Below are 14,577 nucleotides of genomic sequence, written 5' to 3' on the forward strand. Positions count from 1 at the left end.
GAGCAGAAATCACAGGCTCTGATCTCAGGCGTAGTTTGCTCTAGGAGAGATTACCTGTTTTCTACAATCAGGTTTCTAATTCTCACTGATATAAAACATACACAGTGGTCACATGGAATTTTTAAAGGTTTTCACTCACCAGACTTCTCTCTCATAGAAAGCTGGGTAAGACTTGGAGGCTACTTTTGCTAAAAATGGGACAAACTTACTACAGAACCCTCTCAGAGTATGATCCCAAAACACCAAACACAGTTTCCACCATGCACATACACAATATCTCTTGAGACTTTTTTCGTTCTTGCAACAGTAATTAATTGTGGTATTGCATTGAGTTTTGTACTGTGTGAGGGGGATGTGCTCTGGGGCAAAGTGGCTACTGAAGAAAGGTGACAAGTCTGTGGCCATTCCTCTGGGTACTGAGCTCGGTCAGCGGCACAGCCTCACAGTCCTGGCCCAGATCCTCCAGTAAAATTAGGAAAAGATATATATATGTGTGCTTCTGCCCCATTTTAAAGAAAAAATGAAAGGTCACTGCCACCTATAGACAAAACTGAGTATCAGCAGATACGATAATACACGTACAAAATGGTATCATATTGGCAGAGTTTCAAGTTGCCAAGCAAGTAATGTCACAGCTATTCACTTCTGCCATCACATCTAGAAATTGCTGCTGTAAAGACTATTGCATCTGATCGCACCCATATGTGGCTCCAGAGCTGCATAAACGAGCAGCTCCAGCTCTGTCATTAACATCAAATAGTTACGTTTTTCCCCAAAGTGCTCAGGCCTGTCATTTATATGAACAAATCCATTTTTCTCTGATTTGAAACATCTTCTCTTGAAGCTAAAATGATTAAATGTGGAGCCAAAGAAGCTTTCTGAAAAATAAGGGGCTCCCACAAGGCTCTCATTTGGTATCTCGTTTTGCCAATGTGTTTATGAAGACCACCATTTTGAATGTGCGCTGCCAAAATCTGAGCACCAGGACCCATTTTGGCCCCCAACTAAAATCCTCACACGAGCAAATGGATTTTCAAAAGATGCTGAGGACTCCCAGCGTGCAGTGACTTGCCTGAGAACCGTGAACCTTCAGGAGCTCTCTGAGGACCTCTGTTCAGCTGTGAACCCTACACTGTTCCTTGGGATGCTGGCTTGGTCTCTCCGTTGGGCGTTTTTGCCATCTTTGTTATTAATGATGGCTATTTATTAGCAGTACAGCCACCAGGCAGGACCTATTTATGCCCTTTGTTCTATGTCGGAAAGGCAGAGCCGGCCTCTGCAGGAGCTGTGCGTGTGGAGCAAACCTCCACCAGCCCTGGGAGATACTGCTGGCAAGATTGCTGTTTTACAATTTACAAAGGCAATTTCCAGGGACTGAGAGGGGAAAAGAGATGATGCTTATGCAAGAGCGTTTTTTCAAAATGAGAAGGAAACCCTCAGAAGTTGAGAGGAACTGGAGTAAGCTCATTTTCATGCTTAGGCTTCCTTTCTAGATACAGATTTTTTGATTAACTTTCAAGAATATTATCCTGGCAGGGGGCTCATTCAGACCAGCTGGAATGCAGCCTGACTGGTTTAAAAAGGAACATGAGCTACCAGCCTCCAGATCAGACACAGCTCCAAAGGAGTTCTTTTCCCAAATTATGCCTAACTACTTCTATTGAAATGCAGAAAAATAATCCAAAAGAAAAATTGTAATTTTAATTTTTTTTTTTTTTAAACATTATATGAACCGTAGTGTGCCCTGAGCATGAGCTCAAAGCTTGGTAAAATTCACCTTTTTCTCTCACTTTCAAAAATCATTGGTTTGGTCCTGGCAGAGTGGCAAAAGCTTTGAAAAATACAAAGAAAATTACAACAAAATCCATGAGCTGCTGAGTACTCTGGCTAAAACCTGACCTTTATAATGTATTGACCAACCTAGAATATTACAATCACCTGCGTCACAGTGTCTGTTCGTATAAAAAGTACACAATTTGTTCCTCGCTAAAACTTTGCATATATTGTACTTAAATGTCAGAAAAAAATAATCAACTTTACTCAGTTCTTTATGCAGCTTATTTCACTGTAGGTATGTCTACACTTTCACTGTAGGTGCAGAGAAAGACTTAAATAGACCCACATACATTCCAGAGGCGGAGGAAGGACCTAGCACACGTTAATTAATGCAAAGAGCAGCCTGCCTTGTGGTCACAGGGCAAGGACTGGATCCTCAGCTCTTTGGTCCATCCCTGCCCTTTATCCTGCCTCTTGGAAAACAGGTGAACATGGGGTTGTGTCAGTGTCCAGCTAGAAAGGCAGAAGCTCCTGCTACGATTCACGTGGAGCCAAGGAAGGACTAATAATAGCACAGTTTTAGAGTTTCCTTACCTTCCTTCACTGCAGCTCCCAATTGCTCTCCTGCAGAAAAATGTAACTCGAACACGTGTTGGGTATGATGAAACCAGGGGACAAATGCATCTGAGCACTGTCAGTGGCTAAGGAGGAGAAATGGACACGCAATTGACAGTGGTGGAGGGACAGGAGAAGGAAGGATTGAGATGACTCACCTAAGAGCAAACAAGAAACACCCAGGAACAAATTGAATAGCCACCTGGCAGCCGGCTGTGCATCCAGCACATGCAGAATTACAGTCCTTCAGGCTCTAGGGGCAGTTTTTAATACAATTCTTTCAGCCACCCTGCATCGCAGCCAAATGGGAAAAGCAAAATAGTTCAAACATTCACACCCTGGGCTTTCAGGGATGGAACAGTTCAGCAATGCCACAAAGGTGAACAGTCCCAACCCGGCTGGTAGAAATGCTCTGTCAGAAAGCTGATCTTTTTATTCTTGTGTCCTGTTCCAGAAGAAACCAGTGCACCAAAAGGAAAAAATTATACTTTAAAACCCAAACTGATCAAGCCAAGCATTTGCAGGAGCTCCCAAAATCATTTAGCACAAGAGCCTCTGCAGGACTCTACTCAAGCAATGGTTAGAAGCGGCAGCAGAGGAAAAGCAAAAGAAAAACCCATGAAAAACCAAACCAACAGCAGCAGCACAAGTTACCTGGGGGAGGGTGGCCGGGGCACCCAGTGGCCCTGGGAGCCGGCGCTGGAAGGGGCGAGGTGCTGCTCCCCCAGCCCCAGCAGCTCTCCCTGCCTCCCGCAATCAGCCCGGGGAGTGCTCGCAAACACTGGGTGCAAACACACGGAGGGGTGGAGTAGTCCACCCTCCCAGCCCTTCTGGAAATATTTTCTGTTCTTGAGTGTTCTGGCCACCCAAAGCTGTTCAAACGCAGGCTTGACTGCAAGGCTTTGGGGGAGCCCACCACGGACGCTCTGTTGTTGGAAATTGCGATGTTGTGCTGCACACCTGAAACCCCTTCCAAGTACACATTTTTCCCATGATGGCAGAAAAAAATAAAGTGCATTTAATATGATGACTGTTTTCTGCAGTCAAAGTGGATCTTAACATCTTTCCATAATATGTAAACTGACTAAGTGTTTTTATTTTAAATCTATTGTCACCATTTACTGCTCCCTTACGTGAGTCACTAAGCCCACGCTCAGGCTGGGGGTGTCTGGAGCAGGGAAAGGCTTTTTGTTCTGAGTTTTCACACCACCTTGGCCAATAAAAGTTGGTTTCTGGAACGGGGGTTCCCACAAGCTGTTGTAATACCAACAAAAAAATATTTTATAGGCTGACAAAGTGATAGCAAAGAATTGTGAAAGGTTCACACAGGGCGATACCAGAAACCAGTTTGGGGACTAGCTCGAGCTCTTGCTGCAAGGCTTGGAGGGAGACCACGCACCTGCCCAGCACAGCAGGTGACAGCAGCAATGCTGTTAATGCTGTCGTGATGTGAAGATACTGAAAGCACAATGCCAACTTCTCCTCGATTATGAATGAAATATCCCAAGGCCAGGGGTTCCCAGAAGTTCTCTTTAGGCTTCCTTTCATCCAGGCCTGGTATACATAGATCACTTGAGTGTCAGCTTCAAGTGTTCAAATATATTAACCAGCTTGTTTCAAGTGGTACGTTGTCTCCTCAGTATGTGTCTCAAGATTCAAATAAACTGGAATACTATTGCAATCCCCGTGATCCTTTTCCCTGTTGACTTGCTTATATCATCTGGATGGCACTTTTATTTCTGTGTTGCTTTATGGTTTTGTATTTTATTCTGTTATTAGCCATGATAAAGAAACAGAAGCAGATCTGTAACAAGGGTGATGTGCTGGATGTGAATGATGTCAGATGCTTCAGAGGATGGTGAAGAAACTGTAAGCATGAAAACAAGAGCTGCTGATTACATCCACCACCCCAGCATGCATGGGAGGATGAGTGGATTTTCTGATTCCTTCTTCAAGCATCGGGTCAAGCATCTTTAACATTTTTCCCCAAATTTATCACCTTACATATTGCAAATCCATGCCTACTACAGCCATGAATAATACCCCAAAAGTTTAGTCTCATAATCTTGTCCAGAGAAAGAATATGATATTGGGAATGGTCTCTGGATGGCACATGTGGTGGTGGCAACAAAATTTACCTGCTGGTTAAGGCACCAAATACCAACTTGGCTGCAAAACCAGCCACCCATTCAGTGACTCTGGACTAGTTTTCATTTTATTATTATTATTATTGTTATTACTACTACTACTACTACTATTATTATTTTGGTCTTTCTCCTTGGCTTAAATATTCTCATGGAGTAATTTTGAAAAACAAGATGTAAATATTTAATTCCAGAAATACTTAATTTCTTTAAGAAAATGTTACTAAGATTCAGTATATATTTGCACCATGTTTTGCTTTCCATGAATCTATTTGCTCCTAAAATGTCATAAAATTCCGCCTTAAAAACTTGATGAGCATAATGAAAATAATAATTTGGTTTATCATATACTTCACTTACAGGAATGTGCTGTGAATATAAGAGTAAAAAATACTCTTTTTCCTCAAAAAAGGTTACTCTAAGGATGGAGCAGAAACAGATGGTAGCACTGCTGAAGGATGTTTGTATGCTTTCCTTTATTTTCTACAGAATTGTGTTTGCTATTTTTTATCCAGGCATTTTTTCCCCCTTCATGACTTGAATTGCACAGGAATAATTTAGACACTTTTAAAAGAAAAGGTCACTGCCTAGCTTTGGGCATTTAACATAAGTGCTTACGTGAGGGGACAGATCTCCTTTGGACGCTACACCGGCAGTGCTGGACAGATCAGGAGGCTGTTGTGACACCCGCCTGAAGTGCCTTTCTCTCTCAAGTCCAATCCCTGGATTTTGGCAGCTGAGTTGGACGCCTGCAACCAGACCATGTGAATACTCCCAGTGTCTCCATGTTCCTTTCCCCAGTATCAACGCTATTTCTGTTGAGATCAAAGCTGTTTCTCCCCCCGTCCTCGTAGCTCATCCTTCTCTGACCTGGTCTGGCAGCACTTACAACAACAGAAATAGCTACAGCAAGTATCAGAGGAAATGTCTTTCTGCTGTGACTCCTCCAGCATCAGTGCAATTTAGAGCTAATTTGATGTGCAGTCGCTGGGATGCTCTTCTTGATTACACTGGTGTAACCTTATTAAATTAGAGAGATCAGAGCGAGGTTTATACCGATTTAATTTTTCCCAGTTATGTGATCCTAATGGACAATTAACTATCCATTCTTTGAGGCGTATTTCAGCTCTGGTTTTATTATTCTTTTTACAGCCCTTTCAAAGACATCCCATGTATTCATCAAGGACAGACCAGAGGGGCACACGGTGAGTTTGGATTTGCCTTGTGCTTGGGAATTATTTAGCTGGGTGGCAGGGGAGGGAGGATGATGGCTGCAGAGGAGAATCCTCTCCAAAACGGAGGAAGCTGTGTGCTGCTTCCATAATTTTTCAGTGATCAAAATGTTATTTTTTTCTATCTAATATCTATAATGAAATTGTCACCAAGTAAGTCTTTCTCCCCTGCAGGAAATGCTCAGCTTGTGCATCTGACAGCTGCATAAAACTTCCTGCTAATTAATGGCACAAAGCTCCCAACAGTTACATATGATTAGCTAGCTTCTTTTATTACTGTCCAGAATGAGAGCCAGCACCATTCAGATATTGACAGTTGAAGAGCTGATTAGAATTGGTCTATGTTTGCATCTGCTTTTGCTATATGGAGCCTGGAAAGGGGCTGACGTTAATTTGAGGTGAGGACTTCCATCTGGCTGGTGCGGTCAAGGTTTGTTCAGCAGAGCAGGAGAGGTGAGCAGCAATACACCCTTAGCAACACTAGAGAGAGCTGAGAGAAGGGACCTGCGGGAGAACAGCTGAGCAAAAACAAAATTTAGGCATGACTCCAGTCAAATTCTGACAGTTTCAGACAAAATACAGATGAAGCTTTGACTCAGCCTTTCCCATTTCAGTCCCAAGAGGATGGATGAAGTGAGTCATGAACTTCCTTCTTCTCTTAGATGAGGGAGGAGCAGCCCAACATTTGCATTGCTTAATTTACCCCAGATCCCAAGTGGGAAGAACCATGTGAGCCACCCAAATGCCAGAGCCAGGCCAGCCCCTGGCAGGACTCACCACCCGGGCAGGTTTGGACCGACTGTCCGAGGGGTGACACACCGGCCTCTGAGGTCTGCAGGGTTTGCCCTGTGCTGGTGGCTAACAGCCGTAAACAGGGATGAGTTGTGAAATAAAAGATGCCTCATTTACAGTTAAAAGTTTCAAGTGCATTGAGTTCAATTTCATTCCTGTCCAAGCAGACCATGGAGAAGGTAAATCGGGTACGTTTCTGCCTCCTTTGGCCAGAGAAACAGGCTGAGGTACAAGGAGTCCAGCTGGATTGCAGGTCTGGAGGAGCTGGTTTGGTTCCAGCCAGCGCTGGAAGGGAGCAGACACCAAAGTAAATGGAGGTGGTGGTGTAGAGTCATTTCTCATGGAAACTCAGTAAATCCTTCAGGAACTACATAACCATCTCCCTTTCCACCATTCTGTGGGTTCAGCTTCATCTGAAAGTCCAAACCAGATTTAATATCATCTGAATATCCCAGTGGGAATTTTTCCCAGCAAAAATGCTGTTCAATTGTGCGGTTTGACGCCACGTCTCGGGGAGGCTGTCCTGGCAGTGGGAGCTGCTGCACGCTGGCACAGTCATTTCGGAAGGAAGGGAGGGACTGTCCTGTCTGACACTTCAGTGCACGTGGCAGATGGGGAACGTCACAGCAGCTCCGAGTCGTTAAATGTAACCTTGCACTGTTAAGAAACTTTGAGTGAGACCTCTGAGGCTGAGATTTGTCACCTCCATATAACTTCCCCCAGCAGCCCACTCAGGGCAGGTTTTCAGGAGCCCGAGGCAGTGCGCTGACTGATGGTGTTACAGACCTGGGGCTTCAGCAACTGGCATAAAGATGCTGGCACTCCTAAACACCCAGTCCCTGCAGTGAAATCCATCATCCTTGGGACAGACACGAGCTCGAAAGGTGGTGCAGGGGCACAGTCAGACACATCACACCAGCAAGGCAAACACCCTGATCTTTTGCAGATCAGGTGCTGTTTGGAACCAGACAAAGAAAAGCACGTCTGAACCCATTTGCCTCCAAAACTGAAATGCCTGACACAGAGTTAACAGGGAAAACTGTTTCTGCTTAAGTTCTGCCTAAATTTGAAGCTTTATTGGATCTGGCTCCCTTACAGTTAGTGATTCCTAGTGATTACTGAAGAATTATGTTTTCAGCAAGTAGGTTTTCCCCGCTGTCTCTTGTGGAGTCCATATTAATTGTTGAATCTGTCTTCTATTTAGCCAATGTGGTCTGACTGGGTAATGAAAAGGAGAGAATAATTGCTTCAGTGCGGGGAGCTCCAGGGAAGCAGAATCATCAGTAATTATTACCATGCTCCCCATACCTCTCAGCGGGGACCACGAGCGAGGCTGCAGCCTGAGTTACTGTGCTCTTGCTCTGAAATAACTCCACCAAAACTAGCGGAATCCCTCCGGATCCGCACTAATGTGCAAGCAGAATTCGGCTCACGCGCTTCAGCTGAAACACCATGCTGAATGAGCAACAGTCGCCTGTGCTGCTTACCAAGGAGAGCCTGAACGTGGTTTGCCAACTACGGACTGCAGCCTCTGGTTTCTCCAGATGCTGACTGTGGTTCACAGCGTTGCTGTAGGAAGGGAACTGGCCATCTGCTATTGCCTCTTCTTCCCCCATCACAAAAAACCAGGTTCCTGCTTCACTATTTATTTAAAGAGGGAGAATTACAAAATATACACCAGCTATTTCTTTATGTGGGAGCTTCTAGAACAGATAGAAGGTTACTGTGTCAGGATTGAAACAGAGAGTTATTGTATACATAGTGCCTTAGTGGGTGGGACAGGCATTTGCACCACAATTATTCTCCTGTATGAGCATTTTATTTTTCCATCAAATATGCACTGATGATAACAATACTATGTTAAATACTTCACTTCATTAATACAGCTTCTGCGAAGGCTGGGTCGCGGCTTTTGCCAGCTGTCACAGCTTTGAAACCCACTAGCTGTACTTTCCCCCCATCAGTCTATCACCCTTCCCCTTCCCAAGCCTGAAATGTAAAGCATGAAGAGTTTGGCTTACTAAAAAGAAAAAGCAGGGGGAAAAAAGGCTTATTTTAGACCGTGTATTTAATTCGTCGCTTTAGTGAGAAACTAGCATGGTCACAATCAGCACAAACAGCAGCAGTGTTAGTAGTAATAGAAATCATTATCTTTAAAGGAGTGCTTGGTCCATGTGGATCACCTCTATGATGCTCTTCTGTCCTGAGGAGGAGCCAGGCAGGAGGTTAAGGCTGTACCAGCGGATGATGGGATGGGATGGGCTGAGCTGGGGATGAGTGCTGGCCTTCAGGCATGAATGATTTTAAACCTTCCTTTCCTTACCAGTTGTCCTCATGGCTTTGGGCTGAGGGAAACGTCCAAATTTTCTTTTGTTTTCTTTTCTTTGGACTTTTCGCAAGGGAACAATTGACTGGCCTCCTAGGCACCTTGTTTTCATGCTTTGTGCTCACAGAGCATGAGCTGGGAGAACTCTGTGTGCAATCCCAGCTGTGAATTGCTGCAGCAGCTGTGGTGGGCAGACGTAAGGAGACGTCCCTTAGGTCACTGCAGGATTAGGGCAGCTGGAGACAATTTTTCTTCCTGGAAAAATACAGTTTGCTAAACTTCAGTCAAGTGAAAACATAAGCATGGGTAGCCCTAGCTTTAGTACACTGAGGGGATAAAAGCTTTACGCTATGTGAGGAAACATTAATTTAAGTGAATGGCTGCAGAGTGTAAGAATATTACATAATTTTATTGCTACCACGGGAGATGAGCTTCCGCTGAAATATCAGATCTGACCTCTGCCAGCTCCAGCACTGCCCCTTTCCCTTTCTGAAATCATCATCTCAGCACTGCAGATAAACTCTGTGACCCCACGGCATTAGTCAGCGAGTTTGTGGTTGTTACGAGCTAAAGCTTTATTTTAGGATAACTCCCAGCTCTAACAGAAGGGGCTTGTCCGTCAGCACAGCTCCAGAGCAGCCAGTGCCATCACAGCAGCCCATTAGCTCAGCAGAGGGTCAGTGTGATCCAAGTCGGCTGGGAGTAAAAAGCAGGAATTCCAGGCAGCGTGGGAGGACTTTTTGTAAATCCTCCTGGTTCATGAGACCGGTTGTTTCATGTACAAAAAAATATGACATGCATCTTGGGATTTCACAGGTTTTTTGATTCAGCATTTAGGAACATTTTGATAGCTTTGGGGTTTTTTGAAAATTAATTATCAATGTGAAAAAAAATTGTCAATAAGTAAAAAAGACGCAAAGAGGAGTTACCAGGTACTGAGAATTTATACTGCAGTTCAAGAGATCTACACTCTATGTAACTCATTATCGGTAAAATCAGTAATACTCAAACCCAGTAATATTATACATTTTTGAAGGGGATATTACCAGATAGTAACTTCATAGCTAAATTTAGTATTTAAAACTATAAATTCTTAAAAGCAAAAGTGAGAGCTATGCACGGGAAAGCTAGCAGCTCTACAAACTTCTCTCACCCACAGTTCTGACACTGCGATTCAGCTCTCACCTCCTGGTGTCGTTCCTCCAAGGGATCAGTGCTGCATGAAACTGCTCTGATATTAATTTATTTGTAAGGAGCAATATTTTTTCTGGGCTAGAAACAAAAATAAGCTAATTTTAATTTGTCACATCTGAATTCAAAATTACGAAAATAAATAAATAAATAGGAAGATTTCTAGGCCTGATGCAGCTTGGAGCAATCGTTTCTGGATTCAAAATAGTATCTCAGTTTTGGAGTTTTCAATGAAGAAGTGTCACCTAATTTAAGTGGAGCTCTCCAGGAGTGACAGGTTACTACCTGACAATGTGCTGTTCAATGACCAGGGTAGGGCCTGACCTGTCCTCCATGACCCAGGCTTGGCATTTGTACTTTCCATGTAACCTTCAATTTTGTCCTTCATTTTGCCCACTCATAAAATGGAATAACAACTTCACCTCCAACCACACGCTCAGCATCAGTCTGCAGAGGCTTGGGCAGCATGAAGATATTACTGCAAAGGGACTCCCAAGCAGCCAGAGAGAAGCCAAACCTCAATTTTTTACTCTTGGGCTTTAAGAAAAAGACATACAGACTCTTGAAAAAATGCAAAAACTTTTGTTCTTTCCCCATTTCAAAGATGCATCCCTAAACACTGCTGATTACTTGCTCTTCAACTGCTAGTTAAATTGTATTCCTTCACAAAGTAACCTGAAAATGTCTAGGATGCAGTTTTTTAAGGTGAGAACTTAATGCCAAGTCTTTTCTTCCCTGTCCTTCAGGACTGGTTGTGATGATGTTCTGTCTGTTGCCCTACTGCAGTCCTCGGAAGACCCAAAATTCAGTTCCCAGACAAGCTGGAGGGCAGAGGTGGAGTTCTGACAGCGGGTTGCAAACCCCAGCAGGAATGCCACTGGGGAGTCCTTCCTGCCTTCTCTGCAAGCTGTCAGAGGGTTTGTTTGACTACAGATGTTGTGTAAATCTGTCAACATATTCTAGAGTATATTAGCAACTGAATTAGAGGTGCTGATGCTGCAACAGAAGCTTTTCTGATCCAGGACAGGTGGGTCCGTGGTATTTGGAAAATACACCATTTGCAGTAGGGCTCTGGAATGAGGTCATTATACAGATGCATAATCAAAATAACATTCCCTTCGATTTCATGGACTTGCAAAGCCATACACTTTAGGAGTGTCTCCCATTATATGTCTCTAGCCAATATTGTCCAGATTCCTAACGCTTTGGTATAGTGTCACAAAATCTTACGTGTCTCTAAAAATCAACACTGAGGACATACAATAAAACAATCCAGGTGATAGCTGAATGAGTAATGCTCACAAAAGTAATTACATTGTCGATCAGATAAACAAAGCCCAGAAGCAAATGTGGGTTGGGTGAAAGCACCTATCAGTCTTGTTAGTACAGAGTGATTGCACTTTGCCTTTGGGAACAGTGCCAAGGGGAATGCCTTCTGGGTGGAAAAGCGTCTCCTGGCTGGCTTCAGCACCGGCTCGCATTGGGTCTATGCAGTGCGTGCCTCCACTGGTCTAATCCTCTGCTGGGGAGGTGAAATGTCAGCAGCACAGATTCAGGCACAGCTGATTTTAGGAGATGCGAGATAGCCCTGCCCTGGCAATGAACACTGGCCGGTACCTGAGATGGCCGGGACGTCTTGGCCAGCAATGCCACGTGCAATGCATGAGTCTGTGAGCACAGCACTGCTGGCTGGGGCTGGGGCACAGTTAATTTCCTTCCCAGACACTAGTACGGGCTCTGATTTGTGCTGAAAGTGTTGGCAGTGCCGAGATGTTTTGTTACCACTGAGCATCGCTCACGCAGATTCTGCCCCTCACCCCACCCCGCCTGCCAGGAGGCTGGGGGGCACAAGAAGCTGGGGCACACAGCCGGGACAGCTGCCCCCCCCGGACCCGAGGGATGTGCCGTACCGCCTGGCGTCATGCCCAGCATGTCAGGCTGGGGGAAGAAGGGAGGGGGACGTTCAGAGGGATGGCGTTTGTCTTCCCAGGTCACCGTGCCACGTGCTGGAGCCCTGCTGTCCCAGGGGCGGCTGAGCCCCTGCCCGCCATGGGAACTGCTGAATGACCCCCTTGTCCTGCTTGGCTTGTGCGCGGCTTTTGCTTTACCTGTTCAGCCGCCTTCCTCTCAGCCCACGAGTTTTGTCACTTTTGCCCTTTGGATCCTCTCCCCCACCCTGCTGGGGGGGCAGAGAGCGGCTGGGGGGGCTGAGCTGCCAGCTGGGGACACACCAGGACAACAGGGCAGGGCATCCTCCTGCCTTCCTGCAAACCGCCATGTGCATCTGGCTGCACCTAGGTGCTCACATCGATAATTAGGGCTTAGGAAGGATGTAACTGCATGGAAGCGACTAAGGAAACCACACAACATCATAGGGTACGTTGTCAGAGAAATCCAGCACAATAGGAAGCACATGAAGGCAGGGGTTAGTGTGGTCAAAACACAGCGATCCCCAGCTTTCAAGTGCCTGTTCCTCTCTCATTTCTTACCCACAGAGCTGCGCAGCTTTTACTGCAGCTGCTCCCAGTGGGGCTGTTTGCAGAGCTGGCCCTGCCTCTGGTTGTGACTAAACTGGGTGGCACCGTGCTGCGTCCCACTGGAGGTCCTTCGGTGGCTCCAGGTAGCCTCAGTGCCTGTGCTTCTGTCCCACAGAGTGGGGAATGTGTCCCTGGATGTGGCACTGGGAGCCATCCTGCACCACATGCTCTTTCAGGGCAGCCAAAAATCCTTCCAAAAGTTTGCTGGCATTTTCCCCATTTTAGAGTAGAAAAAGGCAGTCCAGCTTTAAAATATTCAGTTAAGAGTATTTCCTTACATATCTTAAAACTTTGAAATATGGAGTGCAAATATTTGACTCATCTACCAGTTTTTTTCTCCCAATCTGCCACTTGTAGGAGTAGCTTAAGGGCAAGAGATGTGTAAGAGATTGTTTTGTTGACGCCTTTCTCTTACAGCTTCTAATAAAGAATCAAGAATATATCTTTTCACTCCATGGTTTATTTTAATCTAATCATCCTCTGATAACCACAAACCACCCAACCTTTCCTCTGATGTTTAAACATGAGGAGTTCTTTTAATATTTCTTTTTCTGCCAAGCTCTGGTTCGAGTGTTATTCTTGGGCCTCTCTCTGATTTCCCAGTTTGGAAATGATACACATAGACTAAAGGCATAAATGTCACCTAAATTCCAAAGGAGACTACCAGAAGGTTAACTTGTTTTTATGAATGCAGCCTGAGATGTATTTAAAAGCCTTTTATGTATCTACACTATAAATCAAATGGTGAATTTGGTATTCTTTGCTACTTGTGCCTCTTCATACTGATTGTATCCTGCTTTTCTTCTTCCTCATTGAAGCTTTGAAGCATGGAGTTTTTGTCATGGTTTGGTCTGTTTTGTTTTTTTCTAGTGTGCATGATTCTTTATAGTCTAAACCACTTCTTCATAGGCTCTTTAGAGCAGTGCAAGAACTGGTGCCTGCTCTCCACACCAATTTTTTCCTGCTAATTCAATAAAATGAAAGTTTACCTTGAACAAGATGAGTCACTGTCAGGTGAGTCAGGGCTAGTGAGAAATCACGTGCATCAAACAAAACTAACACATTAAAGCCAGGCTTTCTATAGCTCTATTGTGACAAACAGGAAAAAAGCTTTTTGTGCGTCCAGGCTCTCTAGTTCTTGTCTCCTGAGTATTAACAAGCTCAGGCAGCCCTCTGGAAGAGAGCCAAGGTCTCACCTAGGATTTCTGCTGAGAAATAGACAAGAAGAAATTAATTCTTTACTAACTAATACCTCTTCCACTGCAGAGGTGTAAGAACCTCCCTGTTAATAAGCTCCTCCAGCTGTTAGTAAGCATATTTACTTATGGAAGTTGATAACCTGTGCACCTATTCTCACAATTATAAGAAACCTGCTGCCTGTTTCACACCCTTCATTCCTCCCAGCTCAGTTCTCCCATTGCCTCTAGTCCCACCTTAAGATGGAACGGGATAGGAAACAACACAGCTGGTCTTACTTCCTACATGGTGTTTACATGGCACAAAGTACAGGGGAATGCAAGCCCAGAAATGTAGTTTGAAGGTACTACAACGTTAAAAATTGTAACTTCTCCTCGCAGCAGTTTTTAGAGACACCGGGATTTTTTGTTCGGTTGGTTTTGGTTTGGTTTGGTTTGGTCTTTTTACAAAGATTAAGAGCACAGGTCAGGCTGTTGCTGTTACTGGTGTAATTAATTCACTTACAGAAGCTAATTTACACTATAGATTTTATTTGGAAACTAGCATTAAAGTATAGGGTTACCCATACTACTTTTGTAGTGGTGCAGTTTGTTGGGGTTTTTTTAATTACAAATCAGGGAGATGATGGCAATTATAATGCCTGAGACAAAGCAACAATTATAAAAACCCCTACAATTTCCATACTGCAACAAGTCTGAAATGTAAAGAGGGGGTTGAATTCACCCTGCTGGAAGCTTTTCCCCCATTCTGAGGGGGACGGCAGGGAG

This window comes from Falco biarmicus, chromosome 10, assembly GCF_023638135.1.
Source record: "Falco biarmicus isolate bFalBia1 chromosome 10, bFalBia1.pri, whole genome shotgun sequence".
Taxonomy (NCBI): domain Eukaryota; kingdom Metazoa; phylum Chordata; class Aves; order Falconiformes; family Falconidae; genus Falco; species Falco biarmicus.